Here is a 16983-nt window from a genome sequence, read left to right as displayed (position 1 = left end):
AGTTTTAGGGGAGACAAAAGGTATACACAAATTTTCAACTGCATGGGGTGCCCATAATCACCACATTGTTTAAGGGCCAACTGTATTCATTGAGCATTGAGAATATACTTTGTCTGAACATTAGTAATAATAAATATAAACATTTTTGGATTTTTAGACTCTACTTGCCAATGTAACCAAACTCAGGTCCAGCCGCTTGCCACTGGAAAACCAAAATTAAAGAAGCAAAATGCTGTGAAAACAAAGAAATTTTATTCAAAGGCTAGTAGCTAGGAGATGGTTGGGCTCAAGCCTCAAAGAAACCATCTCAAAACTTTAGGCAAGTGAATGTGTTCAAGAAGAGAAGTTGGCATGGGAAGCATGTGGGAGTGGTGCAGGGTGCAGGGTCTGTATGTCTTGTTCTGATGGCCGTCTTGAGTTATTGCCCACCTGGAGTGTGGGCTGGTGCCATCTCGAGGTGACAATAGCTGGGTTGTAGATCAACTGCCTTGAGGTAATCTCTAGATGGGGAGGATTCTGCAGCTGGGTCTCCATGCCTGGTTTATTTCAAGAGTAGCCCCTATAATGTATAAGCAAGCACATAGTTAGATAAGCAAGTGCAGTGCAAGGGACCTTGCCAACTTTGTTACTTCATTTGTACATAATGGCAAGTAGAGTCTAAAATTCCAAAAAAGTTTATTTTTTTTATTACTAATGTTCAGACAAAGTATATTCTCAATGCTCAATGAATACAGTTGGCCCTTGAACAATGTGGTGATTAAGGGCACCCCATGCAGTTGAAAATTTGTGTACACCTTTTGTCTCCCCCAAAACTTTACTAATAGCCTACTGTTGACTGGAACCCTTACCAATAACATAAACATTCGAATGTGAATCAGTATTACTTGTAACTCGAAAATCAGCAAACCTTTTTTTAGGCTTTATTTTAAATCAATCCTTTTTGTTTTAAAAAAGTAGCAGGTGGCCAGGTGTGCTCACTCATGCCTGTAATCCCAGCATTTTGGGAGGCCGAGGCAGGTGGATCACTTGAGGTGAGGAGTTTGAGACCAGCCTGGCCAACATGGTGAAACCCCACCTCTACTAAAAATACAAAAATATTAGCCGGGCATGGTGGCGGACACCTGCAATTCCAGCTACTTGGGAGGCTGAGGCGGGAGAACGACTTGAACCTGGGAGACAGAGGTTGCAGTGAGCCAAGATCGTGCTACTGCACTCCAGTCAGGGTGACAGAGAGAGACTTCATCTCAAAAAAAAAAATTAGTCGGGCCCGGTGGCATGCACCTGTCATCCTAGCTACTCAGGATGCTGAGAGAGGAGAATTGCTTGAGCCCGGGAGGCAGAGGTTTCAGGGAGCTGAGATAGTGCCACTGCACTCCAGCCTGGGTGACAGAGACCCTGTCTCAAAAAAAACAAAACAAAACAAAAAAGTAGAAGTACTATATAATCCAGCAATCCCGCTTCTGGGCATAAATCCACAAGCATTGAAATCAGGACTTCAAAGAGATATTAGCATTCTCATATTCATTACAGCACTGTTCACAATAGCCAAGATGTGGAAACAATCTAAACATTTATTGGTAGATGAATGGATAAAGAAAATGTGGTATATGCATGCAATGGAATATTATTCTACCTTAAAAAATGAAGTTCTGCAATATGCAACAACATTAATCTTAGATAAACCTTGAAGATATTACGCTAAGTGAAACAGGTCTAGTCACGGAAGAACAAATACTGCTTGATGCCACCAATAGGGAGTATCTCAAATAATCGAACACGTAGAATCAAAGAGTGGAATGAATGGTGGTTGCCAGGTCTGGGGAGAGGGAAATGGGGTGTTGCTAATCAACAGCACACAGTTTCAGTCAAGCAAGATGAAGTTCTGGAGATCTACCGTGCAACATTATAGCCTATTATGTGTAGATTATAATCTATAACAGTATTGTAACCTACAGGTAACGATACTGCATTGTACACTGAAAAAGTTGCAAAGAGATCGGATCTCATGTTGAGTGCTCTTACCACAATAAAATACAATTTTTAAAAAGCACTAATATATATAAAATGAGACAATACATCACACAATAGTCTATTCTACATCACTGCACCTATTATTAAAATGCTGCAGGCTGGACACTGTGGCTCGTGCCTGTAATCCCCGCACTTTGGGAGGCCAAGGCGGGCAAATAACTTGAGGTCAAGAGTTCGAGACCAGCCTGGCAACATGGTGAAACCCTGTCTCCACAAAAAATATAAAAATTAGCCAGGCGTGATGGTGTGCACCTTTAATCCCAGCTACTCGGGAGGCTGAGGCAGGAGAATCACTTGAACCTGGCGGGCAGTGGTTTCAGTGAGCAGAGACTGCATCACTGTACTCAAGCCTGGGCAGCAGAGTAAATGAAACTCCGTCTCAAAATAAAGTAAAATAAAATGCTTCATATGATTATGATAATTATTAGAATAAAGCATTCAGCCCAGAGACCTCAGGGGTGGTTGTCTAACTATGGCTTTGAATGGCATTATTTTACTTAGGAGAAATTCTGTTTCTGCCCACTACCCAGTTTTTGTGGATATTAATAATTATTTGGTTTGGTTGCCTTGCATCCATTTCTTTAATGATTTATTTTAATGGCAATAGTATCCCAATCTCCCTTACTCATCTCAGGAATACAAGCTTTTTTTATTCTCAGGCTACGTGATTTGGAGGGTGTCCACCCCAATTAGGAGTGGAATATGTAACTTCAGCTTGACAGTCGTGGCCCCAACATTCTCTAGTCCAGGGACTGGTCAATGTGAACATGTGACCTAGGTCTGATCAACTGGCAAACTTCATTCCCTGTCTACAGTGATTGGTTCAGTAATATCAAATTGGTCCAATCATAGTTAATCCCAGGATTTATGCAGGAGCTATAGGAAAGAAACAATTTTTTTTTTCTGTTGAACTTAGATTTAGGAAGATAATATCCTACCATTGCTGGAGGCCTCACATGAAGCCTGTGGATGAAGCTGACTATAAAACCAAGAGATGGGGCCAGGCGCAGTGGCTCACACCTGCAATTTCAGCACTTTGGGAGGCAAGGTGGGTAGATTCCTTGAGGCCAGGAATTCAAGACCAGCCTGGGCAACATAGCAAGACTTCGTCTCTACAAAAAATAAAACATAAAAACAAGAGATGGAGAGAAACTAATTTCAGATGACAGTACTTGAAGCCAGCTTTCCCCTGGGATTCTTCTGCTGTACCATATGTGCTAATGAATTCTCCCTTTTGCTTAACTCAGTTTGAAATGAGTTTTGTGTTATCTACAACCTAATTTACTACTTAGAAGTAAGTTAGAGGCCTAAGTTACCAATCTTTCCAAATGAAATGTTTCATATTGAGTAGTGGTTCAGCAGGGATGGAGGCAATCAGCTCTCCTTTGGTAGGAATTCCAACCTATTCCATAGCTGTACCCCAGCATCACCTAAGCACCCATCATTCTATAGTAGAATTTCCCCGGAGTTGAACTGGGAGGATCTAAGCATATCACCTTGGAGAAAGGCTAACCACTCACTCTAAAGTTTCTTCCTGGTCTTTAAACTTCTCTTTTTCTCTTTCTCTCTCCCGTCCTTTGTTTGAAAGTGAAGGCTAAAGGAGCCACTACCAAAAGGGACACTAAATAAATGGAACAGAAAAAGGCAAAGAGAGGGAAATCAAAGAGAGAAATTTAGTGCAACCAGCAAAGGCTTACATTAGGCTCACAACAAAGACAAGCTCAATTTCTTTCTTATTGACATTAATGAGTTTGATGGGAGTCCAACATAAAAGGCAGGCAAATCTGCTTGCTCTTATAGGGGTCCTAGGATCTCTGCAGCTGCTTGCAAATTGCTTAATTCCACTAAAGGTCATCTTTCTTGATTGGTTTTTCTTCCTTTCTATGTCCAACCAATCACGTGCTGGCCAAGCAGATGGCTTGGAGCCAGTCCTGGCTGTCCAGGTCAGCAGCTGCAGCCCTCACCCTGGAATTCAGAACTTGTCATCCCTCCCTAACTACAGAAATCCTTCTTCCTGCACAGGCTCTTTAACTAGGAATCATAGAGACCCCATAGATATTTCCTGAAGGAATAAATGTTACTGCATAAACTCTGTGCCTAGCACTATATTAGGGACTGGAGGCAAAACCAAAAAAAAATGTAACTCAAAGAATAAAATTTTAAAAACTAATTTTTTTAATTTATAAAGAAAAGGAATGTATTTCTTATGGCGACTATGGGGCCCCATCTAGTGAGGGCCTTCCTTCTGATGGGGACTCTCTCAAGATCCCCAAGAGCCTATACAATTGAAGACTAACAGGCCGGGCATGGTGGCTCACACCTGTAATCCCAGGACTTTGGGAGGCCAAGGTGGGTGGATCACCTGAGGTCAGGAGTTCAAGATCAGCCTGGCCAACATGGCAAAACCCCATCTCTACTAAAAATATACAAAAATTAGCCAGGTGCCCAGCTGCTTGGGAGGCTGAGGCAGGAGAATCGCTTGAATCAGGGAGACGGAGGTTGCAGTGAGCCAAGATCCACCATTGCACTCTAGCCTGGGCCACAAGAGGGAAACTCCGCCTCAAAACAAGCAAACAAAAAACACCACAGTCAGCAGCAGGGCTGAGATTCAAACTCCCATATTTGCATACAGAGTTCTTTATTCCAGTAACATGTCGTCCATCTGAGATGGAAAAGGGGAAAGAAAAGAAGAATCAAGCAGAGAAAGAGAATGTGGGGAGGAGAAATCAGTGTGGAATTTTTTGTTAGTTTTCTTATATGAAGCAAGTATTTTTTTTTCTAACCTTTATTTTAGATTCAGGGCGTACATGTACAGCTTTGTTACCTGGGTATATTGTGTGATGTTGAGGTTTGTAATAAGAATGATCCCATCACCCAGGTACTGAGCATAGTACCCAGTAGTTACTTTTTCTACCCATGACACCCTCTCTCCCTTCCTCCTCTAACAGTCTCCAGTGTCTATCATTCCCATCTTTATGTTCATGAATATCCAGTGTTTAGCTCCCACTTTTAAGTGAGAACATCAAGTATTTGGTTTTCTGTTTCTATGTTAGTTCACTTACGATAAAGACCTCCAGCTGCATCCGTGTTGATGCAAAGAACATAATTTCATTCTTTCTTATAGCTACACAGAATTCCACATTTTCTTTTTTAATATTTTTAACTAATTCACATGCCACCTTTGGGAAGTATTCCACATTTTCTTTATCCAATCTACCATTGAGAGGCACCTAGGTTGATGCCACATCTTTGCAATTATGAATAGCATGGTGATAAACATACAAGTGCATGTGTCTTTTTGGTATAACTATCTATTTTCCTTTGGGTATACTCCCAGTAATAGGATTGCTGGGTCAAATGGTAGCTTTGTTTTAAATTATTTGAGAAATCTCCAAAGTGCTTTCCACAGTGGCTGAACTAATTTACATTCCCACCAACTACAGTTTATAAGTGTTCTCTTTTCTTTGTAGCCTCACCAGCATCTGTTGTGTTTTGACTTTTTAATAATAGCCATTCTGACTGGTGGGAGATGGTATCTCAGTGTGGGTTTGATTTGCATTTCTCTGATGATTAGTGATATGGGGCATTTTTTCTTATTTTTGTTGGCCGCTTGTATATCTTCTTTTGAGAAAAGTATCTGTCCATGTCTTTTGCCTATTTTTAATGGGGTTATTTGGCTTTTGCTTGCTGAATTTGTTTGTTTGTTTGTTTTATGAGACCGAGTATCACTCTGTTACCCAGGCTGGAGGGCAGGGATGTGATACTGCCTCACTGCAACCTCTGCCTCCCAGGTTCAAGCAATTCTTATGCTTCAGCTTCTCAAGTAGCTGAGATTTGAGGTGCGCACCACCATACCTGACTAATTTTTGTATTTTTAGTAGAGACGGGGTTTAGCCATGTTGGCCAGCTGGTCTCGAACTCCTGGCCTCAAGCAATTCTCCCACCTCAGCCTCCCAAAGGGCTGGGATTACAGACATGAGCCATCATGCCCAGCCTTATTGTTTAAATTCCTTATAGATTCTAAATAATAGAACTTTGTCAGATGCGTAGTTTGTGAATATTTTCTTCCATTCTGTAGCTTGTCTGTTTTCTCTGTTGGTAGTTTCTTTTGCTGTGCAGAAGCTCTTTAGTTTAATTAGGTCCCACTTGTCAATTTTTGTTTGTGTTACAGATCTTTTAAGGACTTAGTAATAAATTCTTTCACAATGCCGGTATCCAAAATGGTGTTTCCCAGGTCTTGTTTGAAAATTCTTACAGTCTGAGGTCTTACATTTAAATTTTTAATCCATCTTGAATTAATTTTTGCATATGGTGAAATGAGGCTTCTAGTTTCATTATTCTGCATGTGGCTAGGCAGCTATCCCAGCACCATTGATTGAATAGGGAGTCCTTTCCAGTTGCTTGTCATTGTCAACTTTGTCAAAGATCAGATGGCTGTAGGTGTGTGGCTTTATTTATGGTTCCCTCTATTCTGATCCATTGCTCTATGTCTGTTTTTGTACTAGTATTACGCTGTTTTGGTTACTGTAGCCTTCTAGTATAGTTTGAAGTCCAGTAATGTGATACCTTCAGCTTTGTTCTTCTTGCTTTGCTTTGGCTATTCGAGTTCTTTTTGGTTCCATATGAACTTTATAATAGATTTTTCAAGGTCTGTGAAAAATGACATTGGTAATTTGATAGGAATAGTATTGAATCTGTAGATTGCTTTGGACAGTATGGCTATTTTAGCAATATTGATTCTTCTAATCCATGAGCATGGGATGTTTTTTCATTTGTTTGTGTCATCTCTGATCTCTTTTAGCTGTGTTTTGTAGTTCTCCTTGTAGAGATCTTTCACCTCGTTGGTTATATGCACTCCTAGGTATGGTGGGATTTTTTTGTGCATAAGGCAAGTATTAAATTAGGCCTCTCATGTTATACTTTATCTTATTCTTTACAACAGTTCAGAAGGTAGATCCTCTCTCCACTCAAATGCACCAGAAGCCTGAGTGTATATTTTATTTATTTATTTAAAAACTGAATATCACTCTGTTACCCAGGCTGGAGTGTGGTGGTGTGACATAGCTCACTGTAGCCTCAAACTCATGGCCTCAAAGGATCCTCCCACCTCAGCATCCTGAGTGGCTGGGATTACAGGAGAGAACCACCGCACCTAGCCCTGAGTGTGTGTTTGTTTGTGATAAAGGGCTCATAATTATTCTTGTAGATCAGATCTGGCATTTAAAAGAAAAAAAGACATTGTGCTCATTTTCTCTTAGTTTTAAAAAATTTAGAAATATTGATGTATGATTTAATCAAAGAGCAATAGATGTTTATTTAGAATCTACTTTATTCAGCACATGTGTTCATTAACTCAACATTTACTAAGAGCCACGTACCAGCCAGGTGCAGTGGTTCATGCCTGTAATCCCAACACTTGGGGAGGCTGACGGGAGCAGATCACTGGAGATCAGGAGTTCAAGACCAGCCTGGCCAACATGGTGAAACCCTGTCTCCACTAAAAATACAAAAATTAGCTGGGCATGGTGGTGCATGCCTGTAGTCCCAGCTACTCGGGAGGCTGAGTCAGGAGAATCGCTTGAACTCAGGAGATGGAGGTTGCAGCAAGCCAAGATCATGCCACTGTACTTCAGCCTGGTGACAGAGTGAGACTTCATGTCAGAAAAAAAAAAAAAAAAAAAAAACAGAAAAAAGATCCAAGCACCCTATTAGGTCCTAGAGATGCAAAAAAGATAATTAAGACAAGGTCCAGTCCCTCAAGAAGCTGCAGACTACTGGAAAACAGAGAGAAATAGACAATTATGAATTAGTGTGTGATATGGTTTGGCTTGAATCATCATCTTGATTTTAACCCACCCAAATCTCATCTTGAATTGTAGCTCTCATAATTCCCACATGTCGTGGGTGGGACCCGGTGGGAGGCAATTGAATCATGGTGGCGGGTCTTTCTGGTGCTGTTTTCATCATAGTGAATAGGTCTCACGAGATCTGACGGTTTTAAAAAAGAGAGTTCCCCTGCACACACTCTCTTTCCTACCACTATGTAAGATGAGATTTTGCTCCTCCTTCACCTTCTGCCATGACGGTGAGGCCTCCCCAGCCATGTGGAACTGTGAGTCCATTAAACCTCTTTTTCTTCACAAATTACCCAGTCTTGGGTATGTCTTTACTGGCAGCATGAAGATGGACTAATACAGTGTGCTTACTGCCATTTAGTTTAGAAGTCTATGCAGGTTGCCTAGGGAGCTCAGAGGGAGGAAAATTAGCCTAAACTGAGTGAAGGAGAAGGTCAGGAAGCATTTCTTAGAAGAGGTAATGTACAAATTGAGTCCAGATGAAGTGGGTGGGAGGGGAAACAGAAAATGTTCCCAGCAGAGGGAATAATGAGTGCTGAAGCCCAAGCAAAGCATATTGCATGCCAGGAAATACAGTGTTGCCGTATAGTTAGGCATAGTCTATTTATAGGAAACTGTCAAGGGCTGAAGGACTGAGAAAGGGCTTCAGAATTTATTCTGAAAGATTTAGAAATCCATTGAAAGCAGTAATCAGGCAAGAAGGAGAATCAGATGTGTATTTAAGAAAGATCACTCTGTGACCACTCGCTGTGGAGAATGTCCTGGAAGGAGGCATACCTGAAATCGAGCATTGTTTGGGATTGAATTCCAACATGCGGGCCCATTCCTGTGAGTGCTACCGCAGACTTTCTATATGAGGGTAGGATGAGGTAGTAAATGTGGGGTAGAAAGACCTAGGATCGGTTCAATTTCTGCCACTTGCTAATCATAGGACTTTGAGCACTTTTTTAATCTCATAAGGTTCAGTTTCATAATCTGGCATATGGATTTAATAATAATGCTCATCAGGTACAGTTATGGAGTTATTGTGAGAATAACATAAGAAAATTAGCCAGGCGCAGTGGTACATGCCTGTATTCCCAGCTATTTGGGAGGCTGAGGCAGGAGGATTGCTTGAGTCTAGGAGGTTAAGGCTGCAGTGAGTTATGATTGCACCACTGTACCCCAACCCAGGTGGCAGAGCAAGCCCCTATTTCAAAACAAAAAAAAAAAGAGAAAAGAGAAAGAAAATACATATAAAGCACTTTTCATAGTTATACATGGTAACAGTCCAATAAATGTTAGTTATTCACATTATCATTGTCAATGTCACCATAGCTTAAAAATGAGGAAACCATAAAGTAAAGAAAGTGAGAATAAAAATGACCAAAGTTGATGACTGATTCTATGCAAATGATGAGCAGGAGCTAAAGATAACTCTAGATTTCTGGCTTTGCCAATGGAATATGCCACTTCAGCACAGGAATTATTTTGAGGTGAAGGTAACTGAGGATCAGCAGGTGCTGGAAGAGTTCTCTACCCGCCCGTTATCCAACTAAAAGTAGGGCATACATTTGTTTCATGAAGGTGCCTCCCTCTTCTGAACCAGGAAGGGGAGACTGACTGTTATCCCTGGAGGTGGAGAGCTTGCTATCCCAACTCCTGTTTAGTAAGGTAAACAAACCTTGCCACAGTGATCCTTACCGTCACTAGTTCCTTCCATATATTTCCTAATTATTTTTCCATGATTTATCATCTCTCAAAGCCCAAACCCACTTTTCCTTTGTTTAAAATTGTATGTAATCACCCAAGTCTAACTAATTCTTTGAGTTTTATGTCTGTGAACTCTTGTGCACATAACTAGTAATACAAACTATATGTCTTTTTCCTGTTAATCTGTCTTATATTAGTTTAATACACAGGCCCCAGGCACTGAACATAACAAGGGTAGAGGAAAAGTTTTTCCTCCCCTCACAACTTATTTTTATTTTTTATAGAGATAGAATCTCCCTATGTTTCCCAGGCTGGTCTCTACCTCCTGGCCTCAAGCAGTCCTCCCACCTTGGCCTCCCAAAGTGCTGAGATTACAGATGTGAGCCACCACATCCAACCCCAGAAAGTTCTTTCATCATTATTTAGTAGAAGTCATGGGAAAAAATGAGCTCACTCAAGGAGAGGTCATAAAATGAGAAGAGAAGCTAGAACTCTGGGGAATGCAAATATGTCATTCAGCAAAGGTAAAAGTGACAGCAAAGGGAAAAGAAGCCATTGAAGGAAAGTGAGAAGTACCAGAGAGAAAACAGAAAAACCTACAGCATGGTGTCATGAAACTCAAAGGAGGTGAGAGTCGTGACAGGCACCATCAAATACTACAAAGGTATCAAGTTAGATAGGCCTGAAATGCATCTGTAGGATTATGCCATAAAATACCTCTGAAAACTTGATCATAATTGTTTCAGTAGAGTGATGGAGGAGAAAACTGAAATCAATTGCCAAAAGAGTGAATGAAAGACGAGAAAGTGTTGTATTAGTTTCCTAATGGTGCTGTAACAAATAAGCACAAACTTAATGCCTTAAAACTCACATGCTTATTATCCCATGGTTCTGTAGTTCAGAAGCCAAGCAGATTGCAAAACTGCTTTTGCAAAATTTATAATGGTAAGAAAATCATGGCAGTGAAGAAGATCTGATCTGGCCAAACCTCCATCATGCCTTTGGCCTTCAAGCTGCTCTTAGACTCCCTGGGCTTAGGTGAAGCTACCTTTGGGAGACATTTACTTTATAGTTTAAATGATAACAGCTCTTTCACAGAGCTCAACCACCTTTGTAAAGCTAGTGAGAGACACCAGGCTAGGAAGATAGAGGAGGCTAAATTCTGCCAAGGTGTAGAAATAAATGATTGCCAGTCATTACTCTGGAGGTCACAGGATCAAGATATGCAACTTCCCCAATTATTCCTACAGATAACATCACTATTGCAGAACCTAAGATTGGCCTTTTGAGATATGCTTTCAGGTTTTTTGTATGTCTGACACCTGCTGACCAGCTCCCGTGGCCCCACTCAGAAGCAGCTCAGCATGCAGGAAGACTTTTCCAAACCCCTATAATTTCACCCCCAAGCAATCAGCAGCAAGCACCCATTGCCGAGCCACCCCCATCTCTTCCCCCTAAACTATCCTTGAAAAAACCTAGTCCCCAAATGCTCAGGGAGATTTATTTGAGTAATAACTCTGTCTCCCCCATGGCATGGCTGACCTCATGTCAACTAAACTCTCTCTTTACTGCAATGTCATGATCTCCATGAATTAATTTTGTTTGTGCAGTGAGCAGGAAGAACCCGTTGGACAGTTACAGTCACTTCAGGTCTCACTGGGCTAAATCAAAGTGTGGACTGGCTGGGCTTTTATCTGGAGGCTCTAGGGAAGAATCATCTCTTTCCGGCTGTTGGAAGAATTCAATTCCATGCGATTATTGGACTAAGATCCCCATTTCCTTGCTGGCTGCCAGCTGGAAATTATTCTTACCTTCTAGAGGCTGCCTACAATCCTTGGCTTCATTATCAAAGCCAGAAATGGCAGGTCAGGTCAAATATTTTGTTTGTTTGTTTTAGACAGGATCTTACTCTGTTGCCCAGGCTGGAATTCAACAGTGCAATCATGGCTCACTGCAGTCTCAAGCTCCCAGGTTCCAGGGATTCTCCCACTTCAACCTCCCAAGTGACTTGGACTACAAACACATGCTACAATGCTGGGTTAATTTTTTTTCTTTTTTTTTTTTTTTTTTTTTTTGAGATGGAGACTCACTCTGTTGCCAGGCTGGAGTGCAGTGGTGCAATCTCAGCTCACTGCAACCTCTGCCTCTTGGTTTCAAGCAATTCTCCTGCTTCAGCCTCCCCAGTAGCTGAGACTGCAGGCGCACACCACCACGCCCATCTAATTTTTGTATTTTTAGTGGAGACGGGGTTTCACCGTGTTGGCCAGAATGTTCTCAATCTCTTGACCTCGTGATGTGCTCACCTAGGCCTCCCGAAGTGCTGAGATTACAGGTGTGAACCACTGCACCCAGCCAATTTTTAAATTATTTGTACAGATGGAGTTTCACTATGTTGCCCAGGCTGGTCTCAAAATCCAGGACTCAGGCAATCCTCCTGCCTCAGCCTCTCAAAATCCTGGGATTACAGGCATGAGCCACCTTGCCTGGCAAGGTCAAATCTTGATCACACTTCATATCTCCCGGACGTCTCCTGGTTGGTTCTCCTGCCTTCCTTTTCTGCTTCTAAGGGCTCATACAATTACACTGAGTCCACCCAGATAATCCAGAATAATCTCTCTATGTTTAAATTCAGCTGACTAGTAAACTCAATTTCATCTGCAAAGGCCCTCCACAACAGTGATTGAGAAATCAGAGGAGGCCAGACATGGTGGCTCATGCCCCCAGCACTGTGGGAGGCCATGGCAGGCAGATAATCTGAGGTCAGGAGTTTGAGACCAGCCTGGCCAACATTGTGAAACCCTGTCTCTACTAAAAATACAAAAATTAGCCAGGTGTGGTGGTGCATGCCTGTAATCCCAGCTATTCAGGAGGCTGAGACAGGAGAATCACTTGAACCCACGATGGGGAGGTTACAGTGAGCCGAGATGGCACCACTGCACTCCAGTCTGGGCAATAGAGCAAGACTCCATCTCAGAAAAAGAAAAAGTGGAAAATTGATTGAACCATGTCTGAGGAGACAGACAGCATTAGGATCCAGATCACGAGTGGAAGCAGCTAGCCTTCACTTTAACATTGCAGGTAGAAAGGAGGGAAGCGTAGAAACATGTTAAGTGTCAAGAAGTGGCAGCAGTGGCAAGTCACTGAGGAAGTTCTCTTTTAATAACTATTATTTTCTCTAAACCAGTAGTTCTCAGAGTGTCATCCCTGGGCCAGCAACATCAGCATCAGCAGAGAACTTGTGAGAAAAGTAAAGCTAAGTCCCTGCCCCAGACCTACTTAATCAGAAACTCTGGGGGTGAGGTCCAGCACTCTGTGCTTAACAGAATCACCCAGCACGGCATGGTGGTGTACACCTGCGATCCCAAAACTTTGGGAGGCAAAGGCAGGAGGATCACTAGAGGCCAGGAGTTCATGACCAGCCTGGTCAGCATAGCAATACCCCATCTCTAAAAAATTGTTTTTAATTAGCCAGGCATGGTGGCATTTGCCTGTAGTCCCAGCTACTCAGGAGGCTGAGGAGGGGGGCTCATCTAAGCCCAGGAGTTGGAGGCAGCAGTGAGCTATGACAGTGCCACTGCACTCTAGGTTGGGCAAGAGAATGACACCCCATCTCCAAAAAAAGAAGAAAAAAAATCTAGAATCACCCCCCAGTAATTCTGATACTTGCTCAAGTTTAAAAATCACTCCTAAAATGAAAGACAAAATCATTTGCTAAGAATAAGGAGAGCCAGGCATGGTGGCTCATGCCTGTAATCCCAGCACTTTGGGAGGCCAAAGTGGGCGAATCACCTGAGGTCAGGAGTTCAAGACCAGTGTGGCCAACACGGTGAAACCCCATAACTCCTAAAAATACAAAAATTAGCTGGGCTGGTGGCACATGCCTGTAGTCCCAGCTACTCAGGAGGCTGAGGCGGGAGAATGGCTTAAACTCAGGAGGTGGAGGTTGCAATGAACCAGGACTGTACCACTGCACTCCAGCCTGGGCAACAGAGTGAGACTTCATCTCAAAAAAAAAAAAAAAAGAGAGAAAAAAAATTAAGGAGGACATGAGGAGCAAAAGACTTAAGGGAATGTAAAAGTTTGAAAGATCTATGAGAAGAAAAAGAGAGATTTGTTGAGAATATGTGAAAGACCACCCGGAGTAAAATCTCACCAAACTCCTACAGCAACCAGTGCCAGGTCTGGACATAAGGGGTTCTGGGTTCCAACAGACTTTTGACGAAAGATACTGTAATATAACCAATTCCAATGAGAATTTTTTGTTTTCTCTTTTTTGAGATAAGGTCTTGCTCTGTCACCCAGGCTGGAGTGCAGTGGCACAATCACAGCTCACTGTAGCCTCGACCTCCCAGGCTCAGGAGATCCTCCTGCCTCAGCCTCCCAAACAGCTGAGATTACAGGCATGTGCCAACACACCTGGCTAATTTTTGTATTTTTTGTAGAGACAATGTTTCACCATGTTGCCCAGGCTGGTCTCAAACTCCTGGGCTCAAGCAATCCACTCACCTCAGCGTCTCAAAGTGCTAGGATGACAGGCATGAGCCACTGTGCCTGGCCTCAGTGAGAATTCTTTAGCAACATGAAGAACAATAGAAATGACTGAGACAGGAGGCTTCCTGGCAGGGAGGAAAGAAAACTGATTTTAGAGTCTACATCATCTGGATTCATTTCCCAACTCTGCCACTGCTTGAGTTAGAAAGTTACTTAACCTCCCTGAGCCTTTTTCCTCAACATGGAATAGAAATACATCAGGGGTGTAGAGGCCTGCGTTAGGCCATTTTGTGCGTTACTATAAAGAAATGCCTAAGGCTGGGTAATTTAGAAAGAAAAGAGGTTTGTTTGGCTCACGGTTCTGCAGGCTGTTCAAGAAGCATGGTGCCAGCATCTGCTTGGCTTCTGGTGAGGCGCAGGAAGCTTTCAATTATGGCAGAAGGTGAAGGAGGACTTGGGGTGTCACGTAGTGAGAGTGGGAGCAAGAGAGGATCAGGGAAGGGCCACACTCTTTTAAACAACCAGATCTCATGTGAACCCAGAGCAAGAACTCAATCATTACCAACCATGAGCCATTCATGAGGGATCCACCCCCATGACCCAAACTCCTCCTACTAGGACCCACCTCCAGCACTGGAGGTCATATTTCCTTTTTTGTTATTTTTTTCAGACAGGGTCTCACTCTGTCCCCCAAACTGGAGTCCATCTCAGCTCACTGTAACCTCCACCTCCTGGGTTCAAGCAATCCTCACACCACAGCCTCTGGAGGAGCTAGGACTACAGGCGCTCACTACCACGCCTGGCTAATTTTTGTATTTTTAGTAGAGACAGGGTTTTACCACATTGACCAGGCTGGTCTCAAACTCCTGGCCTCAAGCGATCCACCCACCTCTGCCTCTGAAAGTGCTGGGATTACAGGCATGCACCACCATGCTTGGCCTTGGAGGTCACATTTCAACGTAAGATTTGCAGGGGGCAAAACATCCAAACCATATAAAGTCTCCACCCATGTCAAAGATAACATATGGGAATTCCTAGCACAGAATCTGACACACAAATGAAAACTATTGATGCAGGACTTTTTCGGTGCTGTTTCACCAGCTGGAGACCTACACAGCTGGCGATGCCCCTACCCAGGCCCCACTCAGCTCTGAGCTCACCACTGGAGGTACCCCACCCACTCAGCCATGTGGCTGCACTTGCTTCAGCCTGTTTGTGTTACAGCTTGTTTGGTCTCACTACCCCACTCCAGCCCCCAGCTCCAGGGCTGGCCCAGCCCTACCACTGCTTCCTGTCACATGGGATGATTACCTGGCACTGGTGGAAAACAGGGGGCTACAGTGTTATATCCTTTTTCATACCCATATGTATTAGTTCATTTTCATGCAGCTGATAAAGATATACCTGAGACTGGGCAATTTACAAAAGAAAGGGGTTTAATGGATTTACAGTTCTATGTGGCTGGGGAGGACTCAGAATTGTGGCAGAAGGTGAAAGGCACATCTCACATGGAGGCAGACAAGAGAAGAGAGCTTGTGCAGGGAAACTCCCCTTTATAAAACTACCAGATCTCATGAGACATTCGCTATCATGAGGACAGCATGAGAAAGACCTGATCCCATGATTCAATTACCTCCCACCAGGTCCCTCCCACAACGTTTGGGAATTGAGGGAGCTACATTTCAAGATTAGATTTGGGTTCACAGGTCCCAAGTTCTTGTCCCGTGTCCAAGAACAATGAAATTACACTGACAACTGAAGGGTGAGAAGAGCAGAGAAGAGTTTTATTGAGCGACAGAACAGCTCTCAGCAGAGAGGGGACTGGAAGTGGGTGGTCCCCCACCTAAAGACAAGTAGGTCTCCTCAAAGGCGGGTAGTCCCCCAGTGTGGCTGAGCCAGGGCCTTTATGGGCTCAGAATGGGGAAGTGCATGTTGATTGGTTTGTAAGCACGCAAAACTGTCTGAAAAAAAAGGCACTACTCAAAGATGGGCATGACAGTGTAAACAACTAATTAGGGAAGGGTAGGTATATGCAAAATAGGGAAAGGGTGGCATCAATCAGAGGAAAGCATGCCAAACAGTAAGAGATGTTCTCAATCCAGCCCGTTGATTTATCTGAGACTTGTAGCTTAGTTTTCAGGCTTTAAACTGTCTTTGGTTTGAAGGTCCAATTTCACCAGGGACCCACCCTTGTCTGCCTAGGGACTTGTCTGCCTCCTGCTGCTATCACTATGATTGTTCATTTGAATATTTGTCAGATTTTATCATAATAATAAATGAACCTCTGTCATTTGCTTCTCACCCACATTACTTTGCTCGGTTCCACTGGGCTAGGCTGGGCTCTACATGTCTTCTCATTTCAGGACCCAAGTCAATGGAGACGCTCCTATCTGAGACATGCATATGCTCATGGCAGACAGCAGCATGCAAGGAGTGACTGCATTTAAAACAATGGCATTTGAAGCTTCTGTTGTGTGGAGTGTATCCCATCCACCCACACACCTATGGTCAAGTCAAGTCACAAGACCAAATTCAAAGCCAGTGAAGTGGGTGTAGTCCTGCCTCAGGGAAGCACAGCAGGGTTGGAGAATGGATATATAATTTGAACAAATAATACATTTTATCATCTATTATAATAACTCTGGGTAATTTCAAATGAGATTTTCTAGGCTATTTGGAATAAAGATCTAATTAAAGGCAAAAGCTGAGGAACACCCAGAAGGCACTCTGGTGAAGACTTTTTCAGATTCTGGAAACATAATTACCTTTGCAATATCCAAACATTTGTTATCTCTAATTAAATACTCACAGTGGTCAGTGTATTCATTTACTAGGGCTACCATAACAAGATTCCACAAACTAGGTGCCTTAAATTACACAAGTATATCATCAACAAATGCTGGTGAGGATGTGG

At 42.9% G+C, this 16983-nt stretch overlaps 1 long non-coding RNA gene across 1 annotated transcript in view; it reads right to left on the bottom strand.

Moving 5' to 3' along the window:
* Window positions 1-230: 230 nt before the first annotated feature.
* Window positions 231-16983, bottom strand: part of LOC123575104 (uncharacterized) — a 65463-nt gene continuing 48710 nt past the window's right edge. Inside the window, exons 2-3 of the long non-coding RNA XR_006700233.2 lie at window positions 2970-3143; window positions 231-559 (exon numbers count right to left, since the gene is read on the bottom strand). This is a non-coding gene — a long non-coding RNA (uncharacterized lncRNA). The remainder of the gene's footprint in view (window positions 560-2969; window positions 3144-16983) is intronic.

This window comes from Macaca fascicularis, chromosome 8 (genome assembly GCF_037993035.2).
Source record: "Macaca fascicularis isolate 582-1 chromosome 8, T2T-MFA8v1.1".
In the NCBI taxonomy this organism is placed as follows: domain Eukaryota; kingdom Metazoa; phylum Chordata; class Mammalia; order Primates; family Cercopithecidae; genus Macaca; species Macaca fascicularis.
Note: the sequence above shows the minus strand (reverse complement) of the source record. Positions and strands in the feature narration are given on the sequence as shown.